At 42.5% G+C, this 22,563-nt stretch overlaps 1 long non-coding RNA gene across 1 annotated transcript in view; it reads right to left on the bottom strand.

The window, feature by feature from the left end:
* Positions 1-22,563, bottom strand: part of LOC125926522 (uncharacterized) — a 151,857-nt gene that overhangs the window by 68,584 nt on the left and 60,710 nt on the right. The window contains exons 4-5 of the long non-coding RNA XR_007459112.1: positions 20,412-20,612; positions 15,670-15,801 (exon numbers count right to left, since the gene is read on the bottom strand). This is a non-coding gene — a long non-coding RNA (uncharacterized LOC125926522). The remainder of the gene's footprint in view (positions 1-15,669; positions 15,802-20,411; positions 20,613-22,563) is intronic.

The raw sequence follows: 22,563 nt of genomic DNA, 5'->3' as shown, positions 1-22,563 counted from the left end.
GTGACAAGCACAGGCCTGCTAACCATTTTTACAGCAGGCAAAGGGTTAAAACCACAGCCTCCAGAAAGGTGCCTGCAGGAAAGTGGCAGAAGGAAGCTGGGAGCCTGCACCTCTAGGCAAACTGGACACCCATCTGGGGTCCAGACATGGGGCAGGCTGGGTGGGAGGGACCCACAGACACCTGAGGTGGGGGAATCACGGAGGGTGGGGTCAGAGGCTGAGTTCAAGGCTTTGATACCCAAATACATTCTGCCAGTTTCTTCCTGGTAGTGCTTAGAATTAGATCCTCCCCACCTCACCCACCAGAACACATAAGGGGGAGAATTCAGAGCCCACTCCCATAACCCTCTAGAAATAAAACTTTCTAAGTGGCTCTGCTATGCTCACAGGATCCAAAGGATCTCGAGAAGGCACTCCTGTGCATAGCAGGGGAGGCTTGGGGGCCTCTCAGAGATTCACTTCCTGCCTCCCAGCTTTGTTTTTGGGGCCTCCAAGCAACTTCAACATCTTGACGTAAAAGCTTCTCCTGCACTTGGAGCATTCTAGCTTGCTCTGCAGGGGCCCCAGCTGAAGGTTTCTTTGCTGAAAGGGAGAGGGGTATGTAGCCACACCCCCATCAGAAGCAAGGAGGGGAAGGGGGACTTTAAGAGGAGGTGAAGAGGGACTGAAACTGTGGGCAGCGATCCTGTTACCTCAGTTTCCCCCAAACCCACTCAAACTTGAAAGAGACAGAACCCATGCACCAAGTACAAAGATGGGTTTGCCATCGGGCACACAAAAGTCCTAGTTCCTTCCCCTACAATGATCCCTTCTCTGAATGCTGGCTCCCTCCACGAGACAACTTGACAGAGTTTACTTCCACCTTGGCATCTGTGTCCTCGAGGCATCCAAGTATCTTGTGTATCTTTCAACAGATCAAAAGGCAGAAAGAAAAATGTTCTTGGATCAGCTCCTAGAAAAATCTGAAACCAGATTTTCCTGGGATACGTCAGGCCAGTCAGCACCTGTTATTTTATACTGTGGCACCTTTCCTTTAAAATATGGATTAAACGATGTGGCGAATGAAAAGATGAAAAACTCACAAATCCAGCAGCTCTAGTTTCCAACTTGCTGCGTTATCTCCTTTTAAACTTCTGTGGACTTTCATCACCCTCTCTGCTCTTTGGGGCGCTGCCTTTCTTACAGGGAAAACAGGAAAACCTGAGCCTTGCAAGCGGGGCACAGGGACACCGGTCAGGAATGCCGTAAGGAGGACCAGGTATCAATCTCCATAGGAGTGGAACCAGACGGTGGGCATTCAGATTTGATGATTCTCGTGTCAATTAGAAAAGATTTTACACTTCTAAAGAACATAAAGTAACAGATCTATGGAAGATGATGTCTACAGGTTGGCCGAATTATAAACAAAGTTTCGTTAGGACACAGAGACACCCACTTGTTTACACATTGTCTGTGGCGGCTTTGGGCTACGGCAGCGGGGCCGAATAGTTACAACTGAGTTTCTCTGGCCCATAAAGCTTAAGATATGGACCATCTGGCCGTTGCAGAAAAAAAATCTCCCAACCTTGTCTACAGACATCAGGAGGAAATGAGTTGAAATTACAGCAGAAACAGGCCCAACTGTAACATCATCTCTGCCAGGTGAAGGGGGAACCTTTCTGACAGTTGAGATGGCTCTTGACCCCTTGCCAAGTACTAAACATGAACACGGCTAATTTAACGAACACCTGGACAATTTAGGGCCGGTGTAATAACTTGAAAGGTTGAAAAGTATCTGCTCTTCCCCCAGGTAATTCATACTCAGGGCAAAAAAATTTTAATAAAAAAAAAGGATATTTTAACTTTTAAAGTTGTAGAGTTTCCCAAATGTTTTCCAGGATGACTGGTCAACTGTGCTCACCAATCAATTATGCTGTTCTTTGCAAAATGCCTTATTTGCACAGAGTGGGAAGGGAGATAATGGTGACTCATAAGTTTGGGTTTCCCCCTGGAGTCTTGGAAAGGGTAACCTTTATTAGATATGAAGGGCAGGAGTGCCCCCTGCTGACCAGGGAGGCAACTTAGGCCTGAACTCGATATTCTTTTTTCTGATCAGGGCTCTCAGGTTGGACAAGAATCAATTTCCACATAGCCCCATGAGGGAATAAAAGAATACCAAACATTCGCAACTCATGCCCAAGGCATGGTAGCAACTTTAAATCTCAGTAGTTTGCATAACATGTGTGGTAGCAAAAACAACCATCAGAATGGAATCACCACATTTCCACCTCTCTTCCTTAAGTCTCCTTCTCCACTAAACATAAAAATAAAAATACAGCCTTCGACAACAGCCCATTGAATACAAACTCCTTTAACAACAAAGAAGTTAACCCCTTACTTGAAATCAAGTACCGGCTGAGGGTTTTGTTCCAAATAGGTCAAACTATATGAAATTGCCAATATTCCACTTGTTTGACTCACAAAAACAGCAACTTCACATGGTTCAGGTTGAATGTAACGACTCCATCAACAATTGACAAAGATACATAGGAGAGTCTGAATGTGTAAGCTAGGGGGCAGGCTTCCCTTACTCACCTACGGATACAGTGGTTGGAGGCTGGGGATATAGGACGTAGACCTTCTGGCCTCACGATTCTCCCCCAGGGAAGCCTCTGAATTCATCTAACCAATGAAAACAGAGGCTAGGATTTTAAAGTACCTTTCTTGTCACTTAGGCAACTCTGCTCCACATGATGGATAAGTATTTTTAAAATTAGTTCTCTCTTTTTAACACAAGTGTCCTAATAAAAGAGCTTCAGGGAAGAGGAGGATTTTTTTTTAGTGTTTATTTATTTTTGAGAGAAAGAGAGAGACAGAGTGCAAGCGAGGGAGGGGCAGAGTGAGAGGGAGACACAGAATCCAAAACAGGCTCCAGGGTCCAAGCTGTCAGCACAGAGCCTGACACGGGGTTGGAACTTGCGAACCGCGAGATCATGACCTGAGCCTAAGTCGGATGCTTAACCGACTGAGCCACCCAGCTGCCCTGGAAGAAGAGGATTTTAAAATCCTGATCTCACCATTGCCTCACTCTGAGGTTCTACAAGAACAGGGGACGTAAAAGCCCCACTGACCATGACCGTGGGACTGCAGTAGTGATTCTGCCATGCAGCCCAGGCGCAGTGGAGGACTGGGGCCAGGACAGATGCAGACAATGCCAAAGACCAAGGGTTACGAGGGCAGGGACTTCTGATTTGAAAAGGAGAATCTGGGAGGGAACATTTACAAGGTCTGAATACCAAGCAAATTAGAACATGGACTCATTCATGCATCTGAATTTTGCAGTAAAATCCATATGGATCTGGATTTCTAAACCACAGTGACCTAGATAATAATCACTCCTCTAGGCCCATTTTTCAGGGCCCACTGTTAGCTGCAAGAGCCACAAAAAGCTGCAAAAGCCACAACCATAAGAGTTGTGGGAAGAGTCTGAAGTAAAATAAAAGAAAGGAGTACGACAGCAACTCAGTCACACAATACTCTTAAAAGAACTTGGTAGAACTTTGTGTGTGTGTATACATATATATATTTTAATGTTTTCTTTATTTATTTTTAGTTCAAAAATTGTTAATGTTTATTTATTTTTGAAGGAGAGAGAGACAGAACGTGAGCAGGGAAGGGGCAGAGAGACAGAGGGAGACACAGAATCCAAAGCAGGTTCTGGGCTCTGAGCTGTCAGCACAGAGCGGGACATGGGGCTCGAACCCATGAGCCATGAGATCATGACCTGAGCTGAAGTCAGCCACTTAACTGACTGAGCCAAGCCAACCAGGGGCCCCTTATTTATTTATTTTTGAGAGAGAGAATAGGGGAGGCGCAGAGAGAGAGAGGGAAACAGCTCTGCGCTGACAGAAGCAAGCCCATTGTGAGGCTCGAACTCATGAACAGTGAGATCATGACCTGAGCTGAAGTTGGATGCTTAACTGACTGAGCCACCAAACTTGGTAGGACTTTGAAGGCAAGTTCCAAGTAGACTTATTTGAAGGATCAAGTCGGGAGAAACAGGAGTTGCCCATACCCTGACCTAGCCCAATACTTTGATACATTCCTTAAAATGTCCATGATTTAAGGCAGTGGTCCCTAGGTTAAAAACACAATTCTTGAATTCGAAAACACAGTGGCCAAATGCCATCCTCCAGGACAGAAACACTGAACACAGTAAAAGCCTGAATGATATCCTTAGACTATAATATCAAGCCCCCAGGAGATTTCCAATGTGACGCTCACTGACAGGAACCACTAAGTTGAAGGACCTCTCGAGTTGAATTATAATTCCATATAAGCTTGGGAATTTTTAAGTACAAAAGAAAAAAGAAAATCCCACAGCTACACAAGTCATTATAAGAGCAAAGCACAAAGCCTATCATCCAGCAGAGCGAGCAAGAGGTAAACAAACACTTTTAAAGTCAGACCATGGAATTTAATTAAGACCTTGGATTGTGATGCCTCCCACTTTGGTCTTTTTCAAAATTACTTTGGCTATTCGGGGTCTTCTGTGGTTCCATACAAATTTTAGGATTGCTTGTTCTAGCTTTGAGAAGAATGCTGGTGCAATTTTGATTGGGATTCCATTGAATGTGTACACAGCTTTGGGTAGTATTGACATTTTAACAATATTTATTCCTCCAATCCATGAGCACAGAATGTTTTTCCATTTCTTTATATCTTCTTCAATTTCCTTCATAAGCTTTCTATAGTTTTCAGCATACAGATCTTTTACATCTTTGGTTAGGTTTATTCCTAGGTTTTTTATGATTCTTGGTGCAACTGTGAATGGGATCAGTTTCTTTATTTGTCTTTCTGCTGCTTCATTATTAGTGTATAAGAATGCAACTGATTTCTGTACATTGATTTTGTATCTTGCGACATTGCTGAATTCATGTATCAGTTCTAGTAGATTTTTGGTGGAGTCTATCGGGTTTTCCATGTATAATATCATGTCATCTGCAAAAAGTGAAGGCTTGACTTCATCTTTGCCAATTTCGATGCCTTTGATTTCCTGTTGTTGTCTGATTGCTGATTCTAGAACTTCCAACACTGTTAAACAACAGCAGTGAGAGTAGACATCCCTGTCGTGTTCCTGATCTCAGGGGGAAAGCTCTCAGTTTTTCCCCATTGAGGATGATATTAGTTATGGGCTTTTCATAAATGGCTTTTATGATGTTTAAGTATGTTCTTCCTATCCTGACTTTCTTGAGGGTTTTTATTAAGAAAGGATGCTGAATTTTGTCAAATGCTTTTTCTTCATCGATTGACAGGATCATATGGTTATTTTCTTTTCTTTTATTAATGTGATGTATCACATTGATTGATTTGCAAACGTTGAACCAGCCCTGCAGCCCAGGAATGAATCCCACTTGATCATTGTGAATAATTCTTTTTATATGCTGTTGAATTCGATTTGCTAGTATCTTATTGAGAATTTTTGCATCCATATTCATTAGGGATATTGGCCTGTAGTTCTCTCTCTTTTTTTTTTTTAATATTGAAGAAGAAGACCAAAGTGGGAAGCATCATAATCTAAGACTTTAGCCTCTACTACAAAGCTGTAATCATCAAGACAGCACGGTATTGGCACAAAAACAGACACATAGACCAATGGAATAGAATAGAGACTCCAGAACTAGACCCACAAAAGTATGGCCAACTAATCTTTGACAAAGCAGGAAAGAATATCCAACGGAAAAAAGACAGTCTCTTTAACAAATGGTGTTGGGAGAACTGGACAGCAACATGGAGAAGAATGAAACTAGACCACTTTCTTACACCACTCACAAAAATAAATTCAAAATGGATAAAGGACCAGAATGTGAGACAGGAAACCATCAAAACCCTAGAGGAGAAAGCAGGAAAACACCTCTCTGACCTCAGCCGCAGAAATTTCTTATTTGACACATCTCCAAAGGCAAGGGAATTAAAAGCAAAAACGAACTATGAGGACCTCATGAAGATAAAAACCTGCACTGCAAAGGAAACAATCAACAAAACTAAAAGGCAACCAATGGAATGGGAAAAGATATTTGCGAATGACATATCGGATAAAGGGCTAGTATCCAAAATCTATAAAGAGCTCACCAAACTCCACACCCGAAAAGCAAATAATCCAGTGAAGAAATGGGCAGAAAACATGAATAGACACTTCTCTAAAGAAGACATCCTGATGGCCAATAGGCACATGAAAAGATGCTCAACGTCGCTCTGCATCAGGGAAATACAAATCAAAACCACACTCAGATATCACCTCACGCCAGTCAGAGTGGCCAAAATGAACAAATCAGGAGACTATAGATGCTGGAGAGGATGTGGAGAAACGGGAACCCTCTTGCACTGTTGGTGGGAATGTAAACTGGTGCAGCCACTCTGGAAATCAGTGTGGAGGTTTCTCAAAAAATTAAAAATAGAGCTACCCTATGACCCAGCAATAGCACTGCTAGGAATTTACCCAAGGGCTACAGGAGTGCTGATGCATAGGGGCACTTGTACCCCAATGTTTACAGCAGCACTTTCAACAATAGCCAAATTATGGAAAGAGCCTAAATGTCCATCAACTGATGAAAGGATAAAGAAATTGTGGTTTATATATACAATGGAATACTACGTGGCAATGAGAAAGAATGAAATCTGGCCTTTTGTAGCAATGTGGATAGAACTGGAGAATGTTATGCTAAGTGAAATAAGTCATACAGAGAAAGACAGATACCATATGTGTTCACTCTTATGTGGATCCTGAGAAACTTACCAGAAGACCATGGCGGAGGGGAAGGAAAAAAAAAAAAAAAGGTTAGAGAGGGAGGGAGCCAAACCATAAAAGACTCTTAAAAACTGAGAACAGGGGCGCCTGGGTGGCTCAGTCGGTTGAGCGTCCGACTTCAGTTCAGGTCATGATCTCACGGTCTGTGAGTTCGAGCCCCGCGTCGGGCTCTGTGCTGACAGCTCAGAGCCTGGAGCCTGTTTCGGATTCTGTGTCTCCCCCTCTCTCTGCCCCTCTCCCACTCGTGCTCTGTCTCTCTGTGTCTTAAAAATAAATAAAAACATTAAAAAAATTTTTAAAAACTGAGAACAATCTGAGGGTTGATGGGGGATGGGAGGGAGGGGAAGGTGGGTGATGGGTATTGAGGAGGGCACCTGTTGGGATGAGAACTGGGTGTTGTATGGAAACCAATTTGCCTATAAATTTCATATTAAAAAAAAAAAAAAGACCTTGGAGCCTAGGGGCGCATGACTGGCTCAGTCGGTTGGGTGGCTGAGTTTGGCTCAGGTCGTGATCTCACGGTTTGTGGGTTTGAGCTCCCCATCAGGCTCTGTGCTGACAGCTCAGAGCCCAGAGCCTGCTTCAGATTCTTCGTCTCCCTCTCTCTCTGCCCCTCCCCCACTCACATTCTGTGTCTCTATCTCAAGAATAAATAAACATTAAAAATATTAAAAAAAAAAAAAAAGACTTTGGAGCCTAAATGATTCATTTTATCTTCAATGATAGTATTTCCTGAAAAGTAAAGAAACTTGGTCACAGCAACAGAGAATGAAATCCTGTGTGTCTCTTCATTTCAGGTGATATGTTCTCTCCCATGACAAAGCTAACATGAAATGATTCTCTTTTATGTTCATTTACCTACAGAAACATGCAATCAAAATTCCTTATTTGAATAAGGAACATAGTAAAATACTTAATTGGTTGTAGACACCAGAAACACAAGAAGGATTTTTTTTTAATGTTTGTTTATTTTTGAGAGAGAGTCAGAGCAAGAGTGGGGGAGGGGCAGAGAGAGAGGGAGTCACAGAATCCGAAGCAGGCTCCAGGCTCTGAGCTGTCAGCACAGAGCCGGACATGGGGCTCAAACCCACAAACTGTGAGATCATGACCTGAGCCGAAGTCAGACGCCTAACAGACTAAGCCACCCAGATGCCCCTGAACACAAGAAGGATTTTAAAGAAAAGTACAACACAAAGAAATGTCTTCCTCTTTAAAACAGATAAATTGGACTCCTCATACCAATTCACTCATTCGCTCACTTATTAATTATCAACTCTGTATTTATTCCGTTAGACACTGTATCCAGACCTCACCTAACATCTCTGCATAGCCCTGTGTTGATGTTTGGGATATTTTGGCCCCTTCTTCAGAGAGCCCATTTCATGGGATACAGTGCTGGGTATTATTGTGCTGTGTCCTTCTGTGGCTGTCAGTGTCACATCTGCGGCCATTGGCATACACTTGGACATTTGTACTCACGGTGGGGAAGACGGACAGAACATTTCTGGAGGAATGTTCCAAAGTCCCTGTACTTTATACACTTAGCCATTCAACACACGTTTGTTGGCAAACGTCCAGTCCTCATAATTCAAGGTTCAGAAATTTGATTTTATCAGTTCACTCAAGGTTGATAAGGGGCTAAGGGAATGGAGTCATATAAACCCCATTAACAAGAGAACGCCTATTCTTTTCCAATAAAAGTGGTGTCGGTGTTTTACCATTACCCAGTGCGCCTTGTCTCATGATCAAGGTGCCCACAAACTAAATTAGGTATCTGAAAAGTGTTTGGTGATCATGGAATAAAGGCAAAGGCTGTGAACAGGCTAGAAAGGCATTTTTCTAAGGAACATGAGAGCTCCTTCAGCACCAAATAACAATCTGCTGTGACGAGAAGACCATCCCTGCCAGATGGTGTCTGCTGTACAATGTTGTGCCCAAGAGCCACTTTCGCCAGGTGCTCCCACGTTCACCTGCAAGCCCTAATCTAGCCTCTTTGCCTGGACTGTGAATCCTCGAGGGGAGAACACGCTTACTCACATTTGCACCTGGATGACACTAGGCTCCCAGAATCTCTAATGATCAGATGGGGGAAGGAAGGATGGATGGGTGGGGTCGGTGCATGAATGAAAGGCAACTCCAGTTACCCAGTCCCTGCCTGCGTTACCAGAGTCCTAAGCTGCTAGCCCCTTAGGGAGGCGATAGGGGGCTCCCTCTGAATCATCACTATCATCACCAGTTTGTTCTTTAGCTTTCATTTCTTTGCATTCAAATGTGTGGGGCGTGCGTGCGTGTGTGTGTGTGTGTGTGTGTGTGTGTTATAACTGATACTACTTTCCTTCTCAAATGATTGTAAAGAAAAAGATTGTCTATTCTGTTAATTTAAAATCAGTATTTACAAAGTGTGGTCTCTAGGTCTCTTTTTAAAGACACAGGGGAGTACTCCACGAACAAAGTTCAGTGGCTGCCCTTATTACAGAGAGGTAAAGCCAGAGTCTTTGCAGGACAACGCGGTCCGCACACCATAGCCATTTTCCTCTGGCCTCCCTCCTTTCCCGCCAGTCTCCCTTCCAGACCTCAGCACCAGCTTAGGTTGTGAAGGGGCCACTGCCCCACCCACATTGGGAGGTCTCTGACCCAGACTTCTACACAGCTCTTCCCTCTCGCCAAACTTCCCATTTTCTTTTTTTTTAAGTTTTTTTTTTTTTAATGTTTATTTTTGAGAGAGAGAGACAGAGTGCGAGTGGGGAAGGAGGAGCAGAGAGAGAAAGAGACAGAGAATCTGAAGCAGGCTCCAGGCTCTCAGCTGTCAGCACAGAGCCCTATGAGGGGCTTAAACTCATGGACTGTGAGATCATGACCTGAGCCGAAGTCAGACACTTAACTGACTGAGCCACCCAGGCGTCCCCAAACTTCCCATTTTCATTCAAGTACCACTCATGGTGAGGCCAGTCCTAACTACTCCATACACAAGTGCACCCTCTCCAGAACAACCCCAGGCCCCCAAAGCACAGGTCATCCTCTTGCAGACTTCTCCTGGTAGTCCCTGCCTCCGATTCCAAATTCCACAAGATGCCCCCAAACAGGGCCTGGCACACACTTCTAATATGGCTATAAACATTTGTGAATGGATGAATCTATGCCTGGAACATCACATATTCTACAAGACTCAGGCTAAATAATAACAGGTCCTCGTCCTCCTCAATCTTCCCCTTTAAGATCCTGTAGCGATTTCTTCGGGTATTAACCTGCATATTGCTAAAGAACATGCTTCTATGGCTATTTCTTAATTATTCAACTTAAGACGTTAAAAACCTAAATTGCTGGTGTGGAAGATGACAAGACAGGATTCTGATACCACTCCACACCCCAGTTCCCATTTCTCCACCTTTCTGGTAGAATTACGTAACATTAGCTTTTATCATTTTTGTCCGAAGTCCTCTAGATACAATATGCAACTGAATGCATCAACACAACTGATTGATATAATACAATCTCTCTAGATACAATTCTAGCTAGAATGAAGCTCCGGCAACAGAAATTTTTGTCTGTTTTGCTCACTGAAGCATCCCTATGGCCTAGAGCAATGTCGCACATAGCAGGTGGGCACTGAAGAAGCATTTGTAGAACACTCAGATTTATGGTATGTGACATAAGTCATTCATTATTGCACGTGCAGGGTGCATGGGCCATCCCCCACATCCCTCCACCTGGTGGCCTGGCTGGTTGAACGCTGCACTGGCATGAGACCACCTGCAGGGAAGTTTCAATGACTCTCTCTCATCCAGTTTCAGTTGGGAATCCCTACCCGACATCCCCCAAACTCTTCTTGAAACTTACAGTGATTTATAATTACTGATCTACTAATCAGCTTCCCCAATGAGACTGCAGCCTCCTTGGCATCATGGAGGTCCTTGGTCATCTCTGGACCCCACGGTCTGTCACAGCATCAGATCCACCATAATAGATTCTCCAGAAGTTCTGAATGAAGAACACAAGGCCCTGCCTGCCACTCTGAGGCAAGAGAGAAAGAACTTCTTCTTGTTCTGGGTGAGCCCTTATGATGAGGCCCTCTCACTATTTACAGAAATAAAATGGAGATCGACTGTTTTTCCTTTCGCTCTTCGCACCCCTGGGCTCATTAATCCCAGGTCGTTTCGTTCACTTTATTTTTTTCAATGATTTAGTTTCTTTCTAGCCACTTTCCTTGTTCAAATCTCCCTCGAAAATAAAAATAAATTTCAACTAACCATTAAATCAGTCTCGGAGCCTGATGGTTTCTTCCCAAGTTAGAATTGCTCTGTTGCCTTGCGAAACTGTCCGATTTTACACTGGACTCCACTTGACCAAAACAAAGCATTCAAAACTAAAATGTACAATCAGTTGAAAGGTCTCTCTACGTCACTACCGTTACTTTCTAGCAGTGGTTCTCAAACTTTGCGCGTCAGAATCACCTGGAGGATTTAAGACCCAGATCGCTGGGCTCCCACCTCCAGGGTCTTTGATTCAGAGGATCAGGAAGGGCCTGAGGATATGTATTTGCAACAAGTGCCCAGGTGATGCTGATGCCGGCCACCTGGGGACCACTCTTTGAGAGCTCTTGCTTCCCCATAATTCTCTGGGAGGTCTCGGAAATGGGTTAAATTTCTTGCTACCCCACCCCTCAACCAAGATAACCAGATGTTGGGTACATGATTACAGCACTCCTTAACCTTACCAATGCACATAAGTCCCCTGAGGATCTTTTGAAAATGCAGATTATTCAGCCAGTCTGAGGTGGGGCCCAAGATCTGCATGTCTAACCAGCCCCAGGTGAGGCCAACATTGTGGATCCAGGGACCAAACTTTGAGTTTAAGGCATTACAAATTGTACCAAGCAGGTTAGTATTAAAACTCAAGGGCTTTTGCAGGTCTCCAAGCATTTGATTTCAGGTCTGAGCCCTAAAACTACCAATATGCTTTTACACTTTGTTTATTATTACACTTCATTATTAAAATCCTGACAAAATAGAAGCAAGTGAACATTTAACTTTCTCCCATATAAAACCTCAACATGGATGGGTCCAGCTGACTCACTGGCATTGCCCAGATGTATCTGAACATGGTTCCAACAGTGTGGGTAGATTATAGTAAACCTGGTGGAGACGGTGGGGAGGGTGGGACTGCTTACACACGTTGATTTAGGAACTGCCCCTTTGTCGTGTGGTAAATGGTGTATTTGTTATACAATTCTAGCATTTAGCCTTCACAGAAAACTGGTTTTAAAACACCATTGTCTAATGCGTCATTGAGCCCAGTTCCCCCCAAGGCCAGGATTATCTCTTTTTAATTTCTCAGGCTATAAAGAGATCATAGCAATGGGGAAGTGAAAGACAGCATTAGCTCCTCCCAAACCCTACCTAATCCATTTACTCTCTTACAGGTGCAGGTGAATGTTAAGAACACACTTAGAGGAGCACAGAACGAGGTACAAAATCTGCAGGGCCCAGTGCAAAATGAAAATTTGGGACCTCTTGTTCAAACTTATTAAGAATTTCCACACTGCAGAGCATCAAAGCAAAGGCCAGGACCTTCTAAGGTCATGTGCCAGTGAAGTCAACCCCAGGGGGAAGGACTCTGACATAATGAAAAACCCATGAGTTAGGAAACTAACCAGACCCTCTCACTCTCTCTCCTCCTCTTTTTCCCTCTCAAAACATATGTCCAAAAAGAATAGCTATGATGACAATGGTAGTGTCATTGTTGAATGAAAAGTTGTCCCTGTCTCATCTTTGGCTCTACCCTTCCTTCACTTTTCACTAAAATAACTCAACCATCTGATTTACAAAAACCTAATGAGATGCCACTAATTCCAACAAGGGCTAAAATGAACCCTACCTTTGGTCTGGTTATGATAAGATGGTTTACCTAAACTATGATAAGGAAATGTACAGCACAGTTATGATTAGAGGTGAGGGTGTGTGTGATCTCAAACAACCAGCTTTTCAAATCACCAGGCAGTGCATCTCAAGCTTTGGTGATTCACCAAGGATCTTGTGAAAATGAAGGGAGGTGAGTACGGGACCCAGGTGAGCAAGGGACCCCAAGAGTAGGGGACACCTATACTATGAGACTGAGGACCACACTTTGAGTAGCTAAGTCTAGAACTGTCAGTAAGGCAGCCATTAACCTCATGGACCTACTGAGTGCTTGTCCAAATGGAGATGTGCTGTGAGTTTAAGTGAATACCACATTTCAAAGACAGTTAAAAAAAAAAAAAGGCAAAGTATCTCATTAATAATTTTATAGATTATGTGTTTTGGATATATTGGCTTGAACAAAATATCTTATTAAAATTAATCCCATCTTTTTTTTTACCTTTTTATTTTTTTAATTTTTTTTTTTAACGTTTATTTATTTTTGAGACAGAGAAAGACAGAGCATGAACAGGGGAGGGTCAGAGAGAGAGGGAGACACAGAATCTGAAACAGGCTCCAGGCTCTGAGCAGTCAGCACAGAGCCCGACGCGGGGCTCAAACTCACGGACCGCGAGATCGTGACCTGAGCCGAAGTCGGACGCTTAACCGACTGAGCCACCCAGGCGCCCCTTTTTTACCTTTTTAAATGCAGCTCCTAGAAAACTTTAACTTAGATGTACCATTGCTGTTGAATAGCACTGTTTGAGAAATGCCACTGGAGCTTTCCCGTATCCATCCTCTCCATCTGATTATAAACTCCCTGGGGTGGGAACGTGAGACCAGCCCTGGACACCATCCAAGGAGGGAACAACTTGATAGCTGAGTTCATCCCTCAACTTCTCACCACACTAAGTTTGCTGCTCTGGCTCCTTCCACTCCAACATACGCATTTGTGCACATGCACACGCATGCACGTGCACACACACACACACACACACCAGAGTGGAGCAGACTTGAGGACAGGACCTTGTCTTCTGCATCTTTCTATCCTCAGTGCCCAGCACATGAATATCTGATGTGTTGATGCTCTATGTAAATCATTCGTTGCTCCTCCCCCTTATAATACTTACGGGTCACTCACTGTATGTATATATATACATATATCTATATATAGATATATATATATATGTATATATATATATATATATATGTATATATATATATATATATCTCAGACTTATTACATGCTTTCTCAATTACATTTTCATCCAGAAGGTTGTCCTTCAGCTTATCTGGTACTAGCCACACAGGCTCAATCAGTATCAGTGACAATGCCACTAGCCCTACTGCGCACTGAGTGGTAAATGTTGGTGGCTCTTTCCTTATCTCCATCACCAACTTCACAATCGCTACAGCTCTACTAGGCTCACTGTTGCTACTAGTAGCTACAGCTCACTGAGTGCTTTTGCTACGTGGCAGGTGTTGTGACAGGCACTCCAAAACATCATCTCATTTAATCCCCACAACAGCGCCATGCTAGGCGCCATTAACGATCCTTTACTTTCCATATGAGGAAAGTGAGGCTCAGAGAGGTTAAGAACCTTACCCATGTTCACACAGCAAGTAAGCGGCAGAGACGGGATTCTAATCCAGATCTCCAAACACTGTGCTTTCAACCCTTGGTATCTATAATACCAGCAGCAGGTTCTGGATCGCAGAGCAGTAAAAAGGCAAAAGTGATGTTGGATGGTTTTGAATAGTTGCTTTTTAATAGCCACACCGAGACAAAGATGTTCTTTAATTCTTTTTCTGAGTCTGTTTTTCAAACGTATAACTTTCTCAGGGCGCCTGGGTGGCTCAGTCAGTTAAGTGTCTGACTCTTGGTTTTGGCTCAGGTCATGATCTCATGGCTCATGAGTTCGAGCCCCATGTTGGGTTCTGCTGATGGTGTAGAGCCTGCTTGGCATTCTCTCCCTCTCCTGCTCTCCCTGCACCTCTCCCCACAACTTGTGCTCTCTCAAATAAATAAATAAACTTTTAATAAATAAATAAATGTATATGTTTCTCAATACTTAAGAAAATACAAAGTTGTCATCAACCTTTTATTCTTCCAGTTCAGGGAATATGTAAATCTGACATTTCCTTTATAGCGGAACGTTGCGAACACATGTGTGTTCACATTTACGAACTGTATACAGTATGTGTGTCCACACATACACTGCATTTCAAGTTTCAATATGGAGCATATCAGAGTAACACTGGGCAAATAGGCTTACAAGGAAAAAAATGGAAGACCAACTCAAAACCAATTACCAATGAATTGTTTTATGATGAAGGCACAAGTTTTAGGATGATCTTTGAAAGATGGATTTAGAATTTCTCAGTTTCAGGTTTGCAACCATTTTTTTTCCCCTAATGACTTTATTCTTTCCTCATCAAAACAGCTGGTTCATCCTAAAAAGTAGAGTTTATGATGGCAATTTTACCTTTGGGATTAACACCCGTATGTATTAATCATAGCACAATTGTAAAATACCAAAGCTTTGAAATAATATACAAAGTGCTTGCTGAATCCACTTTGACAGAACTGTAAAAAGGACAAAGTCCTTAAAAGATTTCTTACAGTTCTCCCAAAAGATTTCATTCAAGTTCCCACATTAAGAATGTGGGAGGGGTGCCTGGGTGGCTTAGTTGGTCAAGCATCTGACTTCAGCTCACGTCATAATCTCATGGTTCATGAGTTTGAGCCCGGCATCGGGCTCTGTGCTGACAGCTCAGAGCCTGGAGCCTGCTTCCGATTCTGTGTCTCCCCCTCTCTCTGTTCCATCCCCGCTCACCCTCTGTCTCTCTCTCGTCAAAAATAAATAAAGATTAAAAATAAAAATAAAAGAATGTGGGAGATAATTCCTGGAATACTAAAATGCAAAACGAAGGAGACAAAATGATTGTAATCATTGTGACAAAGCAGATCAAGAACAGTGGCTTTACCATAAGAGCGTGACAGGCCAGAATAATTGGTTTCCATTTTCATCTGTGACTAATTGATCATCGCTTCTAGGGCCAATTTTGCTGTCTGGTGTCTCCATTTTGCCAATGATACGGCCCTATGTTGGTATGAATCTGGCAGGGTAGGAGGGGGGATGAATTCGAGGTTAAAAACCTGACCTCTGGCCGAATGTCATACTTATTACGTTCAATAAACATAACTGGTGACTGAACACACACAGCACAGTAAATACTGTGCTTTTAAAAAGCCACCAGGTAAATCTTTAATAAAGCCTCAAATGACTTAGGAACAAAATGAGTCCTGCAGCGGGGAACAAAATGAATTATTGGTATAGATCAAATTGCCCAGAAACCTCATGTGTCAACATTAATGTCAGTTCTTCAGAACCAATATATTGCGCCTTAATTACGCCAGGCTTCCAAGCCCTGTGGTCCTCCTGACAGCTCATTTCACAGAGATGCATTTATTTTGAAAAAGTGTGTGTAGCTACCAGCCTGTCCACTCTACCAACATGAGACTTGGCCATAAAATCCTGCTATATTTTGCCCAGGGCAGCAATTATTAAGTATCCCTCAACATATGTGTCAAACACATGAGAAATTGCTCCAGGCTTTTCCTGGTTTTCCATTGCTTAAAAAAAGTAGAAAACACCAAAACAGGAGGCCTTTGTGGAACATGAGGCATCAAAAATGTTAGTAGCGTGGTGAGAGCTGAAGAGTAGCAACTCGTTCTTGGAGAAAATATGAATAAACCAAGTCTCCGCTGACACCTAGGACGTCCCCAGAAAGGTGTAAAGCCTCTGGTTACGTGGCTAGAAACACAGCGCAGGGACACAGCGCAAAACTGCACAAAGGCTCCGCTCTCTGCGCTGGTTATTGGCACTAGTGAATCTTGTTGTAACGATAGGGGTTCTCTGCTTTCACTTTTCTAAGTTGGGTTAAATGGGGCTCCTCACAGAGGGGTTCTTTCCTCCTAACCCTCTGATGCCCAAGCAGGATTACCTAAGGATTTATTACCTTATCATATGCTAGCATCCCAACTCAACAAATAATACATAACCTGGACCCCAGAGCCCGAAGGCTGACTGAACTCACCCGTTCTTTATCTGCGGGGCCCGTCTGGGTCTCAGTGTTCTATTCTCATATCCCACCCTTGCTCATCTTTCTTATCCACCCACATTAAAAATTAAAATAAAGGTTAAAATTAAAATCCATGTCAGTATGTCCTCTGCTAGAGGCACTCCTTGAGAGCAGTGTCTAACTAATTGATTGTTGCTTCTAGGGCCAATTTCGCTGTCTGGTATTTCCACTTTAACAGTGTTAAGGCCCTGTCTGTGTCTGTGTGGTGGGGGGCGGGGCAGGGCAGGAGGAAGGATCTGAATTAGAAATTAAAAACCTGACTTCTAGTCAAATGTTGTATTTACTACACTCAATGAACATAACTGGAGACTGGACACACCATTCATTTATTCAACAAAGAATAAATGATGTGATTTATTTTACCTGGTTATTTTTCTTTTTTTCTTTTTTTTCTTTTTCTAATGTTTATTTTTGAGAGAGAAAGAGAGAGAGAGAGAGAGTCAGGGAGGGGCAGAGAGACAGGGAGACACAGAATCAGAAGCAGGCTGCAGGTTCTGAGCTGTCAGCACAGAGCCCGATGTGGGGTTTGAACCCACAAACCATGAGATCATGTCCTGAGCTGAAGTTGGACGCTTAACAGACTAACCCACCCAGGTGCCCCTATTTTTCATTTTTTAAAAGCTAGCTGTCAAAATTTTGATTCAGGCTTTGCCAACTGCCTCGTTCACAAAATGTTGATCTTTATAGGCATTTTCCTAAAATCTGTTTACAACTCCTCCTTCTGAAATTAGATGTTGAAAAGCTTACTGTCTCTCAGTTTCCCTCTCTTGCTCTCATGCACTCTCTTTCTCTCTCTCTCTCCCTCCTTTGTTTCTCAAGTTCTGTCCTATTCCCTACAAGAGATGTTCAATATCAGCATCGAGAACTTCTCTTTTAATCACTCATCTGCTTTGTACAGGTTTTCTAACTTAAATGTGCACACATTAAAAAGTAATGACACACCCAACGGAGCTGAAATGTGAACACATATGCTGTTTGTGTTCCGAAAGGCTAATTAATAATACATCTCTTCATCTGCTTATATCTGTATATACCGTGCCTTGTTTGAGGAACATCCTGGGGCCAGTGATCACTGCCACATCTCACAGCATCTATTTCAACGTTGTGCTAGTAGGAGCAAATGAAGGAAGATATAGGAAGAGTAGGTCTTTAGCTCCAGGGTGGAAACTCGTTATGTGTGGGGCATATAACTTATATTAGACTTTTAAACAGTAATCTAATCAGTGAGAGTTTCATTTCTTTATCAGGGTGCTGTTTGCAAGACAGCTTTCCTGGGTCAGGCAAACTTGCTGAAAACCAAGATAGAGAGCAAACATTATGTGGATTAAGTTGACCAACTTTCTATATTTGCACTGTTGCCATAAGCAAGTCAATAAATCTATTAACACCCCAGCTGTCCTGTTCATCAAGTGAGAAGAAACATGGCCTAGATGATTTTCAAGGTCTCCTCCAGATACAAGAGGCTATGGTTTTTTGTATTGAAAATTAAGCACCACAAAAAACAACACACAGTGAGTAACTGCCACTTGCTTACTTGTTTTCAAAAATACTAAGTCTGGATTGTTCAAATAACATGAAAGGACACCATTAAACTGAACCACGGATCACTTCTTTCCTTAAAATATAGTCTACTCGGCAATCAAAAAGAATGAAATCTTGCCATTTGCACCAATGTGGATGGAACTAGAATGTATTATGCTAAGCGAAATAAGTCAGAGAAAGACAAATATCACATAATTTAACTCGTATGTGGAATTTAAGAAACACAACACATGAACATAGGAGAAAGGAAGGAAAAATAAGATAAAAACAGAGAGGGAGGCAACCCATAAGAGACTCTTAAATACAGAGAACAAACTGGGGGTTGCTGGAGGGGAGGTGGGTGGGGATGAGTTAAATGGGTGATGGGTATTAAGGAGGGCACGTTTCAGGATGAGCACTGGGTGTCATATGTAAGAGATGAATCACTGGGTTCCACTACTGAAACCAATACTACACTGTATGTTAACTAACTTGAATGAATGACTGAATGAATGAATAAATAAATGAATAAAAAAATAAAGTAACGATATATGTATATATATATGTTGGTTATACACACACACACACACACACACACACACACACACACACACATAACCAATGCTAATTGGTTATTACCATTTAGCTGCTAGGTCTAGGCCAGACTTTTTGGATCCTTCACAAATTGTACTTAAGCACCATAACTACTACATTTTTAGTTTATTGCAATGAATGAAATGTTCAGTTGTGTGGCAATGCAGAGTAGTCTAGAGAAGGAAAAAACCTTAATGCAGTGACAAGGCCCATGCAAGGCGAGGCTCCTCCCTGTCACCTGTGGTCTCTCTGTGCAGAGGTTTGACTCTGGGGTTCTGAAAAGACCAAGTGGACTAGAATTATGGTGGTAATTTTTATATGAGGGATAATGTGCCAACCAACAAGGTGGAGCAAACCTCGCCTGTTACTTCATTATACACCTCCAGCTCAGTTCCTGCCAGATCAGAATATTCTACAGCCACCTTCATAGAGGCCTTCTCCATGTGCATCTAATAGCACAGACACTAAAACTCGGCATGTCTACAAATGAACACATCACATATTCCTTTGCAACAACCCCTCCCCAGATCCTCTCCCAGCCCTGTCCCAGGGCCTCCCTTAGTAAACTATCATTACCCAGTCACCCAAGTCAGAACCCTGGGAGTTATCCTTATCTCCTTCTACTCCTCACATCCAAACCCATTCATTCAACAAAGGAATCAGGACCAGAGTGTGCACAGGTGTACCCCAGAGAGACATGCACGGAAGAAATGAACAGGATGGCCAACTGTCCCAGTTTGCCTGGAACTTTCCTGATTTTAACATTCAAAGTCTGACATCCCAGAAAACCTCCCAGTCTTAGGCAAACCAAGATAGCTGGGCATCTTGGAAAGGAAAGAGTTTGGGAGTACAAAGATTCTTCCTGGAAGAAATGACATCCATACAGAGGTGTGGCATGGAGGAGTACCAGTGGCTTGTGTTCCTGGAGAGTAGAGCTGGTGGCACAGGGCTGGTAGGAAGGGGACTCTGGAAAGGCAGGCAGGGGTTAGATCTTAAAGAGCTATGTATTGAGCTTGACCACAAAAGTGCCAGGAATTTTTCAAAGAAGTGAAATTTTGCATTTGCGTTGGTAGGCAGGTGTTTTGAGATGGACCTCGACATTTATGAACCTTTGATGGCTAGAAGCAGGAACTGTTACTTTTAAATTGTCAGTAAGTTAACTGTCATTTTTAAAAAAGTTTTTAGAGAGAGCATGAATGGGGAGGAGAGGGGCAAAGGAAGAGAGAGAAAATCTTAAGCAGGCTCCACACTCAGTGCAGAGCCCGACGTGGGGCTGTCACACAACCCTGGGATCATGACTTGAGCTGGAATCAAGAATCAGACAATCAACTGACTGAGCCACACAGGCACCCCTCCTACCTGTCATTCTAAGAGTAGAAACTATATTGCCTTGGGGATAAATTATTCTGTTTTGGGAGGAATTTGGTTGGGCTCTCTCTTAGTCAAGCTAATATAAAAGAAGTACCTACCAGCCGTCCTTGGTATAACATCAAACTTTGGTGAAATAATCCAGACACAGGGCCAATTGCAGGAAGAGGGCCATTCGGCCTATGGCTTCCCATTCAGAGACTTTGGGGGTTAAATTCAAATGGTTTCAGTGATCACTTCCAGGATTGAAAGAAGACATTCACCTTGTCAGTCAAAAGTGTCCCAGCACCAGATCACAGAGCCTACAAAGCATGAAATAAGTAAGCGTTTTTTATAAATCTTGTACTGATACAAACATATTATAATATCTTTGTGTTGAAAATGGTACTGTGTAGGCAATAAAAATACTTTAACCGTGGTAATTTTGACTACCTCATTCTGGATTGTTTTCATTTGTTCAATATATCAGGAGCCTCAAAAAAAATAGAGATGGTCCAGATGCCCCTTAAACTCTAAGAGGATTTGCAAAGGGGTGTGTATACAGCTTCAGGAGGATTCTGTGACTGTTGTGTGCAATCTGCCAACTATCTATATGTATATCCCTTAATCATATAATATTTAGTTTTGCCTATTTTTGTAATTTATATAAATTGAATTTACTGGGATATATTATTTTGTATCATTTCTCTCACTACACATGCTTTTGGATTCATCCATGTCAAGAATGTAGTTTATCCATTTCATTTCTTTAGAGAGGGAGAGAGTCGTGAGCAAGGGAGAGAGAGAGAGAGAGAGAGAGAGAGAGAGAGAATCTTAAGTGAACTCCACACAGAGTTCAATGTGGGGCTCAATTCCACAACCCTGGAATCATGACCTGAACCAAAATCAAGAGTCGGACACTCAACTCACTGAGCCACCCAGGCACCCCTAGTTTATCCATTTTGAACTGTTGCATCATATTCCATTGTATGAATATCTGTCAACGTATTTATTCATTCTGTTGAACACTTGCGTTGTTTTGAGTGTGTGTGTGTGTTAGTATTATGAACAATACTTCTGTGAATATTCTTGTACTTGACTTCAGATAAATATGTGTAAGGGTTTCTCTAGAATACGTACCTAGGAATGGAGTTACTGGATGATAGGTATGTGCATGCTCATGGTTCTGAGATAATATATAACTGTTTTCCAAAGTAATTGTACTTATTTACACACCTACTATTAGTGGGTAAGAATTCCCTTTGTCCATCCTTCTAATTTATTCCAGTTGGCAGGTGTGAAATGGGCCGATCGGCTTTCCTCTTCTGTGCATCCATTCATGTTTTTGCTGACTTTCTCACTCGGTTGTTTTTGCTTTCTTATTTATTTGTAGGTATTCTTAACATATTCTGGAAACTAATTCCCTGTCACTTACATATATTATAAATATCCCCTCCCTGTTTGGGGCTTTTTGCATTATAATTATGGTATCCTTTAATGAACAAAAATTGTTAATATCACAGTTTGCACTTTTTGTGTCTTGTTTAAGAAATATTCCTTTACCCTAATTCCTAGAGATCGTATTCTATATTTTCATCTGAACATTTTATAGCTTTTACCTTTCACTTTACATCTTTAACGAACCTGGAATTTACTTTTGTATATTACATGCATAGCTTGCCTGAAACAATTATAATTTCTTTTTTTAATATGGAGATATTCTATTCCTTTCCATATCATTTCACTTGTAACTATTTCATTAAGTACACCAGTTTTTATTTTTTATTTATTTTTTTTAACGTTTATTTATTTTTGAGACAGCGAGAGACAGAGCATGAACAGGGGAGGGGCAGAGAGAGAGGGAGACACAGAATCGGAAGCAGGCTCCAGGCTCTGAGCCATCAGCCCAGAGCCGGACACGGGGCTCGAACTCACGGACCGCGAGATCGTGACCTGAGCTGAAGTCGGACGCTTAACCAACTGAGCCACCCAGGTGCCCCAAGTACACCAGTTTTTAAACACAGAGGCCATCGTTTTTTTTCTGAATTAACTTTGTATGGTGTCTAGAACCACACTGCCTACAAACATCCACAGTTCCTATATGCCATCCTCCACAACCAATGACAGCAATATATCCTAAGATATCTGGGCAAGAGAACGCCCACACCGCCCAACCCCCACCCCAGATTCTATATGTCTCGCATTGGGGCTGCAATACCTTGTCCATGTTGGGGGGGAAAAGTTGAAAATCCTCTGAAAACTGCAGTGCTTGTA

This window comes from Panthera uncia, chromosome E1 (genome assembly GCF_023721935.1).
Source record: "Panthera uncia isolate 11264 chromosome E1, Puncia_PCG_1.0, whole genome shotgun sequence".
In the NCBI taxonomy this organism is placed as follows: domain Eukaryota; kingdom Metazoa; phylum Chordata; class Mammalia; order Carnivora; family Felidae; genus Panthera; species Panthera uncia.
This window is presented reverse-complemented; position numbering and strand designations above follow the sequence as displayed.